Genomic DNA, 17,359 nt, shown 5'->3' on the forward strand with positions numbered 1-17,359 from the left:
GGAAATGGGCATTACATACCAAGTTTGGTTCAATGTAAGCAACTGAAAAGGGCAGCACATTGGAGCAAAAAATCCCAGCTTCAAATACACACTGATGGGGTGTGAGCAGGAAAGGTATCCTAGGGATGTGATAGATAGCTCAATGAAAGCATCAACCCACTGCTGCTGTAAAAAAGAAAAGAAAAAGAAGAGCAGATTCCATGTTGGGGACCATTAGAAAAGGAATCAAAAATAAAACTGCCAACATCATAATGCCTTTATACAAATCTATGGTGCAACAAGTAGAATACTGTATACAATTCTGGTCACTGCACCTCAAAAAAGAGATTGTAGAACTGGAAAAGGTTCAGAAAAGAGCAATGAAAATGATCAAGGTGATGGTGCAACTCGCCTATAAGGAAAGGTTGCAAAGTCTGGGGCTTCTTAGTTTAGAAAAATTGTGAGTAACGGAGGACATGATAGGAGTATAAAATTATACATGGGGTGGAGAAAGTGGATAGGGAGAAGTAATTCTTCACACAGAGCACCATTAAACTATGAAATTTGTTACCACAAGATGTAGTGATGGCCACCAACTTGGATAGGTTTACAAGGGGATTAGACAAATTTATGGAGGATTAAGACTATTAATGGCTATAAACCATGATGGATATATATTGCTTTCAATATCAGAGACAGGATGCCTCTCAATACCAGTTACCAGGGAACATGACCAGGAGGGTGCTATTGTGATCACGTCCCTCTTGTGGACTTCCCATGGCATCTGGTTGGCCACTGTGGGAACAGAATACTGAATTAGACTGGCATATGTGTCTATACCAGAGAAGACATCACTCACATATGAACTGACAGCCAGATAAGGAAATTACATTATGTATTGTTTGTTTTGTATACATTGTTTTAGAACGGGCATTCTCTGTCCTTTCCTTGTTAGAAAAGTGGGTGACAACAAGAGGGCGTTTTTGGCCATGGCTCCCTGACCAGGAAAGTTTGACTGGTGCCAGCATTGCTTTCATTCAGGTGCCAAGTGAAAATCTTTTTATTCTTCTAGGCTTTTAAAGTATTTTAGGCATTTTAAATGCTGACTGCTCTGTTTTTAATCCATTGGTTGTTTTAATTATGTTTTTTTTATTGCTATCCTCATTTTGTAAACTGCCTTGTAACCAAAACTGGTGAATATAAATATTAGAAAGAAAGAAAGAAAGAAAGAAGAGAGAGAGAGAGAGAGAGAAATATGCATTGTGGTTTCATATTTAACGCATAATAAAACTACAACCACATACATGTATCTGGATATGCAAAGTGGATGGATATTTCTCTCTCTGTGCTAGGGGCAGCAGATTGGACAAAAATATTTGCTGTAGGTTATTCAACTGTGATACCTCAGGGGGTTCAAGATGTGCTACATCTGGTGTCTGCTCAGGTTTTATGACATGATTGCTCCCTAGCCCACCTAAAAACATGGCATAACAGAGGGGTTTGCTTTCTAAATTTAAAAAACATGGAATGGGCAGGAACTGAATCAGTCATGCCTTAGCGGCACAGATAGTATTGGGGGTGGGGGGGAGGTTGGATATAAATAAGGAAGCAACAGCAATGGTGCAATAAGAACAAGATTAATCTAAGTGTGATTAATTCAGTGTCAGATTAAAATGGATATTGCCAGCTGTATCAGATCCATTCTGCTGAATTATTTCTGCCTGTCACTTTTTTGCCTTCCCCCTTGCAGTAATGGCCCTCTGTGGTGGATAAACCTTCAGGGGAGTTAATTGTCACATACATGGGTTTAATCACATTGTCCGCAGCGTTTGGGGGCCTTCCCTTCAGCGATCCATGACTAATTGTTGTGGTAATTTTTCAATCATTAACAGGAGCACATATGCTGCCGACAAATCCCGTGGCACCCACTAAAGCCCCAGTGGCAAGAAGAGCACACGCCTTAATAAAAGCCACCATCCCCTCCCCTCCAAGGCCATTATACTTCCATTAATATCTTATGAGCATATGCCCATGTCTTTCGGCAAGGAGGACTACCTTCCATATAGCAAAGGCTCAGTTGTTTATTTTCAACTTATTTCTGAGGCAATCTGAGGTAGATATTTGGTGTGTGTGTGTGTGTGGGGGGGGGTGAGAGCTGAGGCAAGAAGGAAATTAAAACTCCATCTGGGACAACCTAGCTGAGGCCTGTTCTGTATTCAGCTGGTTCCTCATTCATTTGCTGCGGAGCTCCTGTGTTTCAGCAAGTGCCCTTTCTTTGAGCCTCAGCTGTATTAGAGATCTCCATGGCAACCGCTGGTGCTCATCTGCTGCGCCATACTGCAGCTTCCCTCAGCTCAATTCTCCAGCCTCCCCAGTGTCAGACAGGGCATGCTATATGCACTGGTGGGACAAGACCTTGCCTCAGGGAATCCTCTAGCTGACTGAAGTCTCACTCTAATCACTTCTTAATACCAATGAACAGGATCACCTTTAAAAACAAACAACCCTCCTTTTTTTTCTTTTAGATTTTCCCTTTACATTTTAAAATAAAATACTTATAGATCTCTTTGTGAGTTGAAGGGAACGCAGCAAGGAGGGCTCTTGCAACATGGCACAGCTTATTAAAAGTTGGTCTTACTTGCTGCAGAGTTAGTTGAGGCAAATGTATATAAATGTGGTGCTGCCAGTTCCTACTGAACAGATTGCTCCTTTACCTCAGCTGTCAACACAATTGCCTGGGGGGCTGGAAGACCTGGGTTCCAGTCACCCCTGTGACTTCTCTTTGAAAATTAAATTTATTCATTGGCATGCAGCAGGCCAATCTGTAATACATGAGGTATATGGCACCCTCTACTGGTTCATATGTACTCATGAGGGGAAAATATCTTATTTGTTTAGTTAGCAAATATATACCTTTTGAATGTATTTCTGTGAGGTTTTGTTTTTGTTTTTTGGTCAAAAGAATGGACTGCTGTCCATTTCAAGATGCTTAATGTATGTACAGAAAGGAAAAGGAAAAGACCTGAACTCTTCAGTATTACCATAATGAAAAGTAGTTTGCAAACAACCTAAGAGACACTACACTTCCCATGCAACATTTTAAGTTATTGGAATAGTGACTGTCCTTTGATCCTGCTATGTCTTTTCCACTCCCGTACATTTTAAATGGCAAAAAATGATTTACACATGTGTGTGTCCATGAGCTTTGACAGAAGATAGAGATCCCTTGCCTTGTCAAGATGATCACAGTATGATCCTGAACAGCAGCATCAGGCCCAGCCCAACTCATTTTTCTGCCTGAGGCAAAGGACAAGCTGCCCCCCACCCCACCCTTGTTTGACCAACAGAAGCCAACTGAACTGACAATAAATCTTACTTCAGTACTGGTGGTGGGATACCATCTTTCACCTTAGGTCATGCAGGGCAGGATGCCTGGGTCACATAACTCTGTCCTCCAAGAGAGAGGAATAATCCGTCAATAGGCTGCCATTGCTGTCCCTCCACATGACCCAGTATCTGCTTCCAGCCTCACTCTGCCCAATGGTAAAGGCATCCCTGAGCAGCATCGTGATCTAGGCTTTGCCCTAACCCACCTTTTATACTTTTTTGGGCTCTCAGGTTTATTGTATAATTGTCAATTTACACTAGCCTCGGGGAAAGAAAGAGTTTAGCCTTGATGCTACCCCAAAAGCCACCTAAATAGAGGCCAGGGTGATGGAAGGCAGGTGTGTGGGAGGAGGGTTTGTAAGACCCTATGCACCTGCACGTGTATGCATGCACACACACACACACACACACACCTTATCTAAATGGGCTTAGGAAAGGACCTGGATACCTCTGGCCCCTATTCTGAGACTGGGGCATGTTTCTGCCTTAATGACAGTTTAAAAAAAAAAAAAATCCACATGAAAATCCACATTTTAATATGAATTTAAATCCAATATTTTAACATATTTTCTCTCAAAATATGCATTTCTAAATATTTTTACATTTTAAAATGCATTTTGATATATATTTTTGACCCAAGAATTGCATTGCAAAATTTGGAAAAGTTAAGAATCTGAAGGATAACTATGTTCTGATCTGCAGATCAGGCCAGTTTATATCAGAATTCACAAAGATCGAACTTCTCAAGCATCTACAATTCTATGATTCTATGATCCCTATCTGGAATGTAGCAATTGTGTGTTCAAACTAGGGTGGGGAAGAAACAGTGATTCAACAACAACAACAACAACCAGCATGAAATTGACCCAGTAATTTGAAGAGAAATGGTTTTGTGAAATGGCATCTTCCCCAACTGCCTTACTCTGAGACATTTCACTGATTCTTCAGCACTTTTACTTGGTCGAATGTCTCATTGAACACAATAGGCTTATTTCTGATTACACATGCATAGCATTGCAGTGCTAATATCTGATTCCCCCCTCCCCTTGCAAAAGAAGACTGTGCGGAATGCCTGTTAAACCTTAGGGTCTGCTTTTGAATAAAGCAAGCATCTTTGGTTTTATTGCAGGGCATTCTTATTTTAAAAATTCCAAACATATTTCATTGTACTGAACCTCTTAAATAAAATGAGCTGCTCAAGGAACAATCCACCCTTTCTATAAAACTGTGTGGTTTCCTGTAGGTATTCAACTCCAATCCCCTATAATGGTATCTCTAGTAAGTGGCAATTGGGGCAGCTAGTTTTTATCGTAGTGGCCATTTTGAATTTCCCTGAATTCAAAAAGCAGCTGAGAACAGGGCTTTCTTGGAGAAACAAAAAAGCAACCACTCCGATCCTGTTACCCTACCCCAAATAATTTTGTCTGACCCCCCAAAATACAGCCAAAACAAAACAGCTAATTTCAAGGTGGGTGAAACAGCTGAGAAGTGGTCCTTGTCAATTCAGTAAAACCTATATTCAAACCATTTCAAACATGATACAATTTTTTTAAGCATGTTTAAAAATAAGATTCAGCTGCTTGCATCTTTGAGAGAAGAATGTTCCTATTCTAAAACTTTGCTATGAGTTTTGTTAGAGGTTACTGCAGTTTCGAATCTTTCTTGTGAGACAAAGTGTGTGTATTGTGGGGGGGGGGCGTAATCCATCCCTCTTGTGACCTTATGACAGGTTCTCTGAGGAAATTGACAGTCAGTTATGACAAAACAGCACCTTTCATTTCTGTTAAGGGACTCGGAGCATGCTGGGTTTGTGATATTGTACAAACCATTTCTAAATCACCACTCCAGGTACTAATACTCTCTCTAGCATGTGCTAGCAGTGATGGCCCTTAATAGGTAATAAGTAATCATAAAAATGAAAAAGATTATTCTTTGACAAATATGCTAAGTTTGTTGCCACTGCAGAAGGATCCATAATAAGAAATGAATCAGTGAATGGACTTTTTTTTAGGATTCCACTAGTTTAAAAAAGAAAAGGGGCCATCATATAAATTATTCCTTGGTTGATTTCCAGTTGTAACAGGACTGCTGCCACCTCACTGTAAAATTAGGTCAGTGTTTTGACATGAAAACTAAAGAGAGACTTTTCAGTGGTGGCACCCCATCTGTGGAATGCCTTCCCGAAAGAGGCTCATCTGACGCCTACACTGTAGTCTGTTCAGCACCAAGTCATTTTTTTTATCCCATGTACTTTAAGAAATGTTTTACTGCGTTTACATCTTCACGCCATTTAATTTTTTGCTAGTGGTTTTACTTTGGTGTTATTATGTGCTGCAGTTTTTACCCTCACTGCTGATTTTATTTTGCGCTTTTTATTATTACTTCATTGTAATTTTATTTGCCATGGGCCAGGGGCTATTTAAATTTACCTGTGCACCTCTCAGACAATTTCAGTAATTGGGCAGTCTAAAAGAGCAATAAATAAACAATTATACATGCTAGGAGGGAAGGTTGCCTTCTGAAACCTAGAATACATTACAAAAATTCTGGGAATAGGCAGATGGCATGTGAATCACCTTGAAAGACTATTAGCAGCTAGCTGCTGGATTTTGATTTACAGTGTGTGTGCATGCATGGGTGTGGGTATCCTTGCCGCATCAAAGAGATAGAGAAAGAAATTGACCTCACTTTGCATCCACACTGTTCACAACTGGCATAGCTAATCCAGTGGCTGCTATTTGGCAGGCATCCCTGAATATTTGGGTGCAAAGATATTGTTGTGATAAAATTGTTTATATTGTAAGCACTGCAGACACGGCTGGTGCAAGAACATTTTTAGATAGGATGAAGACTGTATGCAGAAAAGGAGCATATAGCCACTCAGCTACATACAGACACAGCTAGGCAAAGTCAACATGAACCATTCAACTCATTGCCTGATGAGGAATCCTAAACCTGCTAGTGCTTAGATGGGAAAAACCTGAAAGGTTTTGGATTCAAGGACAGATTGATCTCAAAATAGCAGGGTGTAGGGCAACATTTGAAGCAGTCCATAACAGTGAAGGTTTTTTAAAAAGATATTCAGGGACCTTCAATCAGTAAAGGTAGACAAGCTTCTATGCCACTATAAATCTTGCCCTGCAGCGTACAACCACAGGGAAATGTTATATGTTTTCTTGGGAAAAGACCTTTAACTGGTGAATTGAGTTACACAAGTGGATCACATCCTGACCTAAGGTACATCACAGCAGGGGCATTACCACCTGTACAGGTTTGTGGAAAAGGGAGTATCAGCAAGCGTAGGTTTTGTTACCCCTGCATGACAAGCTGAATCTATCAAAATTCCCTCTTCTGTGCAACTATTCAAAGTTCAAAAGCCCAATAATGTCTTACATCTAGCAATCCTAGAGGTAAAAGCAGGAACTTGGGACATGTATGGTAAAAAGAAGAGTGGGGGACATACTGCAAGTTGTAAATAAAGGTGGGTCCTGGGTCTGAATGTTGAAGACTGCTGAAACTTCTAGACAGAAATAGCCAGATGTCTTCTAAGGAGTTCAAAGAAAAGGTGGTCCACATTGCCATATTGAAGTGGGTGGAACAATGGCACCTCCGTTGAATGCTGGCCTGCTTTAAAGCCCTTAAAAGCTACCTAACCCTTTTCACATTAATGTCAATGTCCTTCTTCTTAGAAATATCTCCATTTGCTTCGCCTCTTTATTTCTTCTCAACTTTCTATCCCCACTCTTTTCATCTACTACATTACTTAGATACTGTTCTTTCCTAGCGAAGGATTTGTTCCCCCATCTCTTATCTTCATACTTTCCCCTTAGCAATGCCATACTTTTGGTCCATCCTCTCAATCAGCCTGTTAAAGAAATATTAATTATCTAATCCCATTTCAGTGATTCTGCCCCAATTTGGCGACTGTAACTGCCTTGTTCAATTACCTATACTGGGAACTGGACAGGGAGAGTGAATCCCTGTTGATTCTGCTGGATCTGTCAGTGGCCTTCAATGCCATCAACCATGGTATCTTTCTGAACTGCCTAACTGGGTTGAGGCTGGGTGGTACTCTATTGTGCTGGTTGCAGAACTACTTGAAGGTAGGTTCCAAAAGGTGGTTCTGAAGGACTGCTGTTTGACCCCTTGGCCTTTGGGGTTCAACAAGTCACCTAATTTGTCCCCATGCTTTTTAGCATATACATAAATCCACAGGGAGAGGTTGTCCATAGCTTTGAAGTACAGTGTCATCGATATACAGATGACGCCCAGTTCTATATTTCTTTTCCATCCATTTCCAAGGAAGCAGTAGAAAGCCTTATCCAGTGTCTGGAAGCTGTCATAGCTGGATGAGGGCTACCAATCTGAACCTTAATCCAGACAAAACAGAGGTACTTTTATTCAATCAAAAACCCAATCTTGCAATGGGTATTTTCTGGGCTTTAGCTGGGAGAGCATGCCCTCTGAAGAACCAGATGTGCATTCTGGGCATTCTCTTGGACCTATGTTTTATTCTGGATGCCCAGCTGGTGGGCCAGCTGTGGCCTTCCTGGAGTAGGCTGATCTGGGCACTGTCACGCATGCTTCAGTCACATCCAACTTAGACTATTGCAACACACTCTATGTGGAACTGCCTTTCAGATGTTTTCCAAACACAATTTGAAGTGCTGGTTATGACCTTTAAAGTTTCAAACAGCTTTAAAGGTCATAACCTAAAAAGGATACCTAAAGGACTGCCCACTCATCCATTAAGATCTTCAGAGAGGGCTTTGCTACACATCTTGCTTTTATCTGATGAATACATGAAACGAGGCTTTTTCCATAGTGATACCTAAGCTCTGGAATTCACTTCCTCAAGAGGTATTTGGCTCCCTTCCTCTGTTTTCTGATAGATGGTAAAGACCATTCTTTTCCATCAAGCTTTTTATGATAACTGAGGATGTGCTTGCTGTTTTGTAAAGTATTACTGTATTGCTTTTTGAATTTGGCTAAATGTACTTTTTGATTGTTTTATTTGTACTTTAAACTTGTGCACCGCTTTGGGGCCTTTGGGTCAACAAACAGCATAAGCTTTAACCAAACCCAAACGTAAACAATTCTTATAAAGCAAGTACTTCAATGTAGTACTTAATATTCAAAACAACATGTAGATAGTTGCATCTGTTGATCTTTGTCAAAAGGTTTTGGCTGCACATACGTTCACTGTGGCTTTCTAGGATGTGTACATGAAACAAAAGCTCTGTATACAAATGATTGTCAGATATGATAATCTACATGTATGTTCCTTGCTCATTCCTACTTGGAAGGGCCCTCTATGTAGAATCCGTAATGTGTTTAAATCCCTGTGGATCATCCAATGCCGTAAGCAAATATTTATTGTCAATGATAGTTTAGAATTTGCAGTCACTGACAGTACAGAACAGATTTGGCTAATGAAGTCTACACTACTATGAGTCACAGGAAGGATTTCCCCTTCCATCTACTTGTTCTTTTGGAATAATTCATTAGCTAAATGTTTTATGTTCCACAGTCATATTCAAATTCTGACTCAGACACTTTTCCTCCTCTTACCACAATCCTTAGTTCTCATCTGCACTCAAAATATGTTCTGGAAAACAAGTTTATTTAGGGGATTTTATAGCAGTTGGTTATTTGGAATCAGGAAAGCTTTTTGCCTTAGAATTATATGCCATCTATTCACACAACCACTACATTCATGACCAGGTGCATTTTCCCACCTTCCTTGAGTTGCACCATGATTGTGGCAAATGGATTGTCCGAACCATTCATTTTGACCACACATTGCAATGTTGTATATCATTTCTCAAGTTCAGTACAAAAAAACAGCGGCAATAACAAAATACCATTTCAATCTACAACATGATTCCTGACACGCAAAAGGGGAGAACAGTTATTAAAAATGTGAAAATCTCAATGGAGTGGGCCTGGAGAATCTCTCGTGTCAGGAAGCCAACAATACCCGTGCTCCCACCACAGAAAAAGCCCTAAATTTGGTGAAGGACAACCTCACTTTAGATTGTTATGACACCTGAAACATCATCTCTCTCTAGCTAATCTTAATTTAGTGTGGCAGGGAGGGGGCACATATGGGAGAAACATGTGCACATTATGTATTCCAATTTGCACTGGAATTCTTTGGGGCAGTGTCATTTCATTACAGTGCAGAGAAGTAGTGTCACATTAATGAATGTTCCTTATATTAAAAAAAATCTTCAGGCCTTGAAAAGCAGACATATAAGAGAGGGCTCTAGCCTAGACATAATAGTGGGATGCATTTAGTTTTCTTAAGACTTCTAGGAAGTTATTTTACAGATGGTGCCATTCAGACCTGGATCCATATCTGAGTTCTGAAGTGGTATAGTCCTGTGACAGCTTTTGCTAAACAGCTCTCACACTACTCTTGAGAATGGAATTTAAGCTACAACTTGCAACATTCTGCACCAATCTAATATTATATGGGGTACATTGACACAATTACAGGAAAACCGGAATGTGCAAATAGACAGGTACAAAGTGGCATTCTCAGTTCTTCAACAGTATAAGTTTGCTACCTGGCCAGCTTATATTACAACACATTTCAAGCTTGCTTAGAATGTTAGATGTAGCCCCTTTCTCTGACATTTTACGCTGTGATTGTTATAAACTGATGAAGAAAACCGACATAACATTTTTTAGAGCAGTGGTGCATCCACTCCAGAATATACTTATTCATCTCCAGGACTAAGCTGTGGAGAAAGGGAGAAAAGGTTTTAATAAATTTACAGCAGAAGCTGGTTGTGTACAACACTGACTGGTTGTAGCTCCCATGGTGTCACTAAGAAATCTCCCTTCACCCCAATTGCCAGAGAAATTTTGTACTTAAAAATTAAAAAAAAAATGAAATAAAAAGGCAATGAACAGATAATCGGATAAATGTTCATGCAACATTTTTTTAAAATTGAAGCATGAGGGGAGGGGCAAGACTGAACTGCTGAGTCAGTATCTGATTCACTTGTATGCACATCTGTCATTTCATTTCTTCATTTCAGCAGCATAATTTGCAGGGAGGCGGAGTCATTTTCTTATCACTATTGTTAAACTGGGAGTCAGAAATCCTTGGTGCAAATCACCCAGAGATTTATGACTAGATTCAGATGTACCTCTCACCCATGTCTGCCCTAGATGTTCCTTTCTTTTAGGTGGTGCTGTACAGTGGTGCTGTTAGCTACAAAATCCCTTGCTTTGAGACAAGCGATGCGATTAATTGTAATTCTGATCCCTTCCAGTCTCTTCATTATTCTAAGGGCAATGGTTACACTTAGGAAGCAAACATTTCTTCTGCTCTTATTGAACATCTTTGGCCATGACCAAGCTGCAAACGAGGGAGATAAGCCATTAAAGGTCCACCTTGCTTAGGCTGCCAGTGTATGCTGCAGAAGAGATAAAACCAAATTGTGCCAACAAGCATGGAAACAGCTTCTTTTTTCCCTTGGCTGAGAAAGACTAAATAATTATTTCCAGGGAGGGAAATCAATCTCTGAATGTCAAGCCTTTTGCTTTATTCAGACAAGTATTAAAAAAAAAAAAGCTTGAATGCCAGAAGCTTTCTGTGAGGCTACTAAAATAACATTGATTATATCATTCAAAGAAGCATTATATGGCAGTAGTTCTTATGTTATCTATACCAGGGATAGGTAGACCTCCAGATATTTTGAACTTCAACTCCCAGAAGACCCTGCCAGCCTGGCCAATAGTTATGAATACTGGGAGCTGAAATCTAAAACATCTGGAGATCGACTTGCTGCCCACCTCTGACCTACACTATTCAATGTAAAGGCTCCCTGTAATTTCATTGTAATGCAGACACCTTATCGGTACTTCTTATATAATCATCAGATTGCATAACCTAATTGTGTTACTAATTGGCTACAGAATCGGACTTGGCTACAGAATCAGACTCAAAGAGTGCTGATCAATGGGACCTTCTCAAACTGGGGAGAGGTAACGAGTGGGGTACCGCAGGGCTCTGTCCTGGGCCCAGTGCTCTTCAACATTTTTATTAATGACTTGGAGGAGGAGGTGCAGGGAATGCTGATCAAATTTGCAGATGACACAAAATTGGGCGGGATAGCTAATACCCTGGAAGACAGAAACAAAATTCAAAGTGATCTGGATAGACTGGAGCGCTGGGCAGAAAACAACAGAATGACATTTAATTGGGATCAATGCCAAGTTCTGCACCTAGGAAAAAGAAACCAAATGCACAGTTACAAGATGGGGGATACGTGGCTCAACAACACTACAAGCAAGAAGGATCTTGGAATTGTTGTTGATCACAAGCTAAATATGAGCTAACAATGTGATGTGGCTGCAAAATGGCAAATGCTATTTTGGGCTGCATTAACAGAAGCATAGCTTCCATATCCTGGGAAGTACTAGTTCCCCTCTACTCAGCACTCGTTAGGCCTCATCTGGAGTACTGTGTCCAGTTCTAGGCACCACATTTTAAGGAGGATGCAGACAAACTGGAGAGGGTTCAGAGGAGGGCAACACAGATGATCAGGGGACTGGAAACAAAGCCCTATGAAGAGAGACTGAAAGAACTGGGCATGTTTAGCCTTGAGAAGAGAAGACTGAGGGGAGATATGATAGCACTCTTCAAGTCCTTGAAAGGTTGTCATAGAGAAGAAGGCCAGGATCTCTTCTTGATCATCCCAGAGTGCAGGACACGAAATAATGGGCTGAAGTTACAGGAAGCCAGATTCCGGCTGAACATCAGGAAAAACATCCTGACTGTTAGAGCAATACGACAATGGAACCAGTTACCTAGGGAGGTGGTGGGCTCTCCCACACTGGGGGCGTTCAAGATGAGGCTGGACAGCCATCTGTCAGGGATGCTCTGACTTGGATTCCTGCACTGAGCGGGGGGTTGGACTTGATGGCCTTGTAGGCCCCTTCCAGCCCTACTATTCTATGATTCTATGTGTCTGAAGTGCTCGTGAAAAATGACACATCACTTTAAAATTGGTTAATAATTCAGTGGTGCTATTTGGATGGAAAAAATACTTTTAAGCATCTGCAGCAGCTGACACTTTTTATTGACTTATTCATGTGAAATGGCTGAATACTAGTAATAAATATTTGGGCTCCACCTGTCACTGTGGGACAAAGGCCCTTCAGTATGAGCAAAAGACAGGCATGTAAGAGTATTCCAGCTTTATTCTTGCACACTTAGTATTTAGAAATTCTTTCTCAAATATTCCCTTCCTATTGTTCCAAACAGATTAGTAATGTAGGACACTGCCTTATACCAAAGTCAGTCCACTGGTCCATTTAATCCAGCATTATGTACTCTGACTGGCAGAGGTTCTCAGGCAAAGGTCTTTCCCCTCATCTACCACCTGCTCTTGTTAACTGGAGATGCAAGGGAATGAATGTGGGACCTTCTGCATGCTACGTATATGCTCTACACTGAGCTACAGATTCCTGTAGTCCCATTTCCTATTCTGAGGCAAATAGACAATTCAAAAGAGCCACACTATACCCAAACATAAAAGCCCAAAGGATAAATGCAGACAAAATATTAAGCTTAGCAGGGTGGTTAATTCAGAGCAGGGATGGGGATCCTGTTGCTCTCCAGATGGTGTTGGGCTCCAAATCCCATCAGCCAGAGCATGTGGACCCTCAGGCCCTGATCTATTTGCTCCACCTTGAGCAGGGTTGGTGTCAAGGGTAGGTATGGTCGGGCACCTTCCAAGGGCCACACCCCAGCAGGAGCACACTGACAAGGGCCCCATGGAGGTGTTCCTCCTCTTCACCATTACAACCTACTTGTTCACACACCTCTCCCTCTGGCCCAGATAATGGTGGTGGTAAGAATCATAGAATAGTAGGGTTGGAAGGGGCCTATAAGCAATAGATGCCACTGCCTACTTGCTTGCCACTTGTCAAGCAAACAAGTGGCAGCACTGATGAAAAAGAGGATGAGGAACTATAGCAACTAATGACAATGGCAGTGAGAAGGTAGACTCACTGAGGGAGGGGCCCATTGCGGGCGTCTTGCCCAAGGGCCCTCAAAAACCTGGAGGCAGCACTGACATTGAGCTTGTTTGTTTGGACTACTCGCTTGACTCAGCAGCTGACAAGCAGCAAAGAGCTGACACCATGTCAGGCTTTATTTTTATTAGAATTTTTATATTCCACTAACCCACATCTCATTTTTTATAAAACAAAAATCAAGAGGCATAGAAACATGAGCCAATACAACAAAACTATCAAGAATCAAACTACTCCAGTTAGTATTTTTGGCCTCTGCCCTAAGTGAATGACAACACCAAGCAGAGCTATAGAGTACCCAGGTGTCCTCTTTTACATAGGACAATACTCTATTTGAAGGGCTTCCAGAAGACCATCTGTTTGAAGGCATCTTCCATTTGAAGGGTTGTCCTGTCCATAATGAACCATAAGAACGGTTGCCCATCATCAGTTAGCACCTGGACAGCAGCCTGAGCAGGCAGGCACACAAGTCAGGTGGTCACTGTCTTCCATACCATGGTGAGATACATTATATTTCCATTATATTCCTATATATTATATTCCTATCATTTCAGATAACTACCACCCAGTATCAATTTTGCCATTCTTCAGCAAGGTGCTGGAGTGTGTGGGGACCTCACAATTCCAAGCAGTGTTGGATGATACTGATTATTTAGATCCATTCCAATCAGGTTTCAGACCTGGTTATGGGATGGAACCAGCCTTGATCGCCCTGATTGATGACTTAAGTTGGGGAATGGATGGGGGATGTGCAACCCTGTTGGTTCTCCTGGACCTCTCAGAGGCTTTCGATACCATTGACCATGGTATCCTTCTGGATTGTTTATCTGGGTTGGACTTGGCAGGCATGGTTTTAAAGTGGTTCTGGTCCCTTTTGGAGCAGAAGTCTCAGAAGGTGGTGTTGGGAGACTTTTGTTACACCCCATGGCTGTTAGCCTGTGGGGTGCCGCAGTGTTCCATCCGGTCTCCCATGCTTTTTAACATCTGCATGAAACTGCTGGGGAAAGTCATCAGGAGGTTTGGGCTGAAGTGTCATCAGTATGTGGATGACACTCTGCTCTATCTCCTGTTTCCATCTAAACTTCCAAGGGAGTCTGTCAAACTTGTGAATTTGTGTTTTGGGTGGATGAGGGTAAACAAGCTGAAATTTAATTCACACAAGACAGAGGTACTGTGGGTTGGGAAACCAATTACTCTGAAAGGGGTTGCTCTCCCCCTAAAAAACTAAGTGCTGAGTCTGGGGAAGCCTAGATGGCTGCGGTGTCCAAGAGTGTGTTTTACCAGCTTAGGCTGGTACGCCAGTTGCAGACCTATCTAGACAGGATGGACCTTGGCTCAGTTATCCATGCACTAGTGACGTCCACCCTGACTACTGTAATGCTCTGTATGTGGGGCTGCCTTTGAAGATGGTTCAGAAACTTCAGCTGGTGCAGAATGCAGTCTCCTCAGTGTTGGTGGGGACAAAGCAATTTGATCATATCATGCCTATACTGTGCCAACTGCACTGGTTACTGGTGTGTTTCCAAGCCCAATTTAAAGTGCTGGTTTTGACCTTTAAAGCCTTAAAAGGTTTGGGACCAAATTACTTGAAGCACCACCTGCACCTATATCAGCCTGCTGGCACTTTAAGATCAGCAAGAGAGGCCCTCCTCATTTGCCCACCTCTGAGAGAAGTTAGATGGGCAACCACATGAGAGAGGGCCTTTTCCACAATGGCCCCCACAGCTCTAGAATAAGTTGCCACTGGGGTTCTGCCAGGTCTCATCATTGCAGACTTTTAAGAAGGCCATGAAAACATACTATTTTGCCTTGGCTATCCCCTGATACGTTTGCTGCTGCTGTTGTTTGTGTTGTTATCACTGTTTGCATTGTGTTTTTGCTGTTTTACTGTGCTTTTATTGCTTTTTAAGACTGTTTCGTTTTTATTATGCATTTCATTATTGTACACTGTCTTAGAAGGGCTTCTGAAAGGCAGCCAAGAAATATTTTAAATAAATAAATATTTAAATTATAATAATTTCTAAATTTGCATCTATACAGTGTGAGAGCCAATGTGGTATAGTGGCAAGAGTGTTGGACTGGGAGCCGGGAGATCCAGATTCTAGTCCACACTCGGCCATGGAAGCTCACCGGGTGACTTTGGGCCAGTCTCAGACTCTCAGCCCAACCTACCTCACAGGGTTGTTGTTGTGAGGATAAAATGGAGAGGAGGATTATGTACCTTGGGTTTCTTAAAGAGGAAAAATGGCGGGATATAAATGTAATAAATAAATAAATAAATAAAATACTTGTAAATTAGCATATGCAAATTTTATGCAAATCACTGCTCTCTTTTGTCATCCTTTTTGGTGACACATTTTGGTGTATAAGTGGCCATCCTAGCAGAGGGGCAGGCCAATTTTACCACAATGATACAAACCTCATTTTTTACCACACTCTTCCACCCCTGACAGTAACCAGATCACTTTCAAACCCTTCCAGTTAACAATTCAAACTAATCACCATGCCTTTCTCTGGTACTCCAGAGAGACCAATTCCTTCCAACAACCCAAATGTATGGCCTGGTTCATAGCACTCTGCCCGCTATACACACCCTACTCCGTAGGTCAAAACAATTATCAGCCACACCTCCAAACCCTTTAGTAACCAACATACCTTTTGTTGTTGCCCTCACGCTATCTCCATGCTACAGTATGGTATAATGGTAGTTGCTTCGTTTCCTGTTCAGAATCTAAACTGATTTCCTGTCTAATTGAGTGAACAACCTCCTATATCACTGATTTCAGTCTGGACCCAATCCATTAACTTCTTAATAGAACCAGTGCATGTTTATTTCTCATTTATTGTACATAGCCTTTTGCAGCATGGATATTACATTCTGAGCACCATTTTGTACCTGGGAAAATGTGATGCCTCCCCTGGACAGCCACATACATTACTATTGTGACAGCTATACAGAATACAGCTCCCTCAGTTTCATGGGAATCCACTGGATATTACTTGTGATATATGGCTGAGTGACAGTTCCTCTGCCCACACATGCTATTTTGTCATTGAGCTATGTTTTCCCCAGGCTGGAACATAACTACTGACTAATAACCCTAAATGAAGGAACATGTTTCATGCTCTCTTTAGTTTATTTATACCTTGCCCTATCCCATGGGTTAAAGACAGCTTACAGCAATTTCACCCAAGTTATCAGTTACCATAAAGGACACATAGCCAAAGTAATTGTACAGATGCCTTGATGTCATTTCTTTAGGTATACTGTCACTTACTTTAACTACAGGCAGTGCAGTCTACATTTCTTTGTTTTTTCCATAAACCATGAGTGTCCTGCAGGTAGAGTGACCTATAAGGAATACTATCTCCTACAAACATTTGCCTACTACCACTCTATCTTCATAACATTTTGCAGTACATCATTTTGAGGAGGCTAGCATGTGTTCCTTCTAGTTAAACAGAAAAAATCCTTGCCCTGCTTCATATCACTGTGCACGCAAATTGTCCTTAATTCACTTGCAAATGTTATCTGTAGCAAGGACCTTTAGTTTTGCATTCAGACAGAAGCCCAGTCTTATGCCAGATTGCCAACTGGTCCACTCACTGTGCAAGCTCCTGCAAAAGGCATGCAACGCAAGATTTGCAGCAGGAGTTCAAATGACATAAGAGAACAGCAACTTTCAGAAATCTGTCCTTCATTTTAAACAAATAACTTCTTCTCAGAAACAGATGTAATTGAATTGTCATACAACAAGGCAATATTTGTTCATCCTATGCAAACACACACAGATTGTGAGTGAGGCTATATTAATTCTTCCAGAGAATACCAAACTGCAGCATACATAATGGATGTGTCAGAAATGATAAATCAGAGAAGCCAACGTTTCAAAAACATTATAGGCTTCTTTTAAGACAAAACACAAGCTCAAAAACT

The 17,359-nt window shown here is 41.3% G+C and overlaps 1 protein-coding gene and 1 long non-coding RNA gene across 27 annotated transcripts in view; both read right to left on the reverse strand.

Annotated features, from left to right (window-relative positions):
- FARS2 (phenylalanyl-tRNA synthetase 2, mitochondrial) overlaps positions 1–17,359 on the reverse strand; it is a 347,910-nt gene that overhangs the window by 216,949 nt on the left and 113,602 nt on the right. The gene's annotated exons all lie outside the window — the stretch shown is intronic.
- Positions 1–17,359, reverse strand: part of LOC146347300 (uncharacterized) — a 56,062-nt gene that overhangs the window by 27,065 nt on the left and 11,638 nt on the right. The window contains exon 2 of the long non-coding RNA XR_014790250.1: positions 20–165. This is a non-coding gene — a long non-coding RNA (uncharacterized LOC146347300). The remainder of the gene's footprint in view (positions 1–19; positions 166–17,359) is intronic.

This window comes from Heloderma suspectum, chromosome 4, assembly GCF_057233095.1.
Source record: "Heloderma suspectum isolate Gila_16-S chromosome 4, 16-S_ref, whole genome shotgun sequence".
Taxonomy (NCBI): domain Eukaryota; kingdom Metazoa; phylum Chordata; class Lepidosauria; order Squamata; family Helodermatidae; genus Heloderma; species Heloderma suspectum.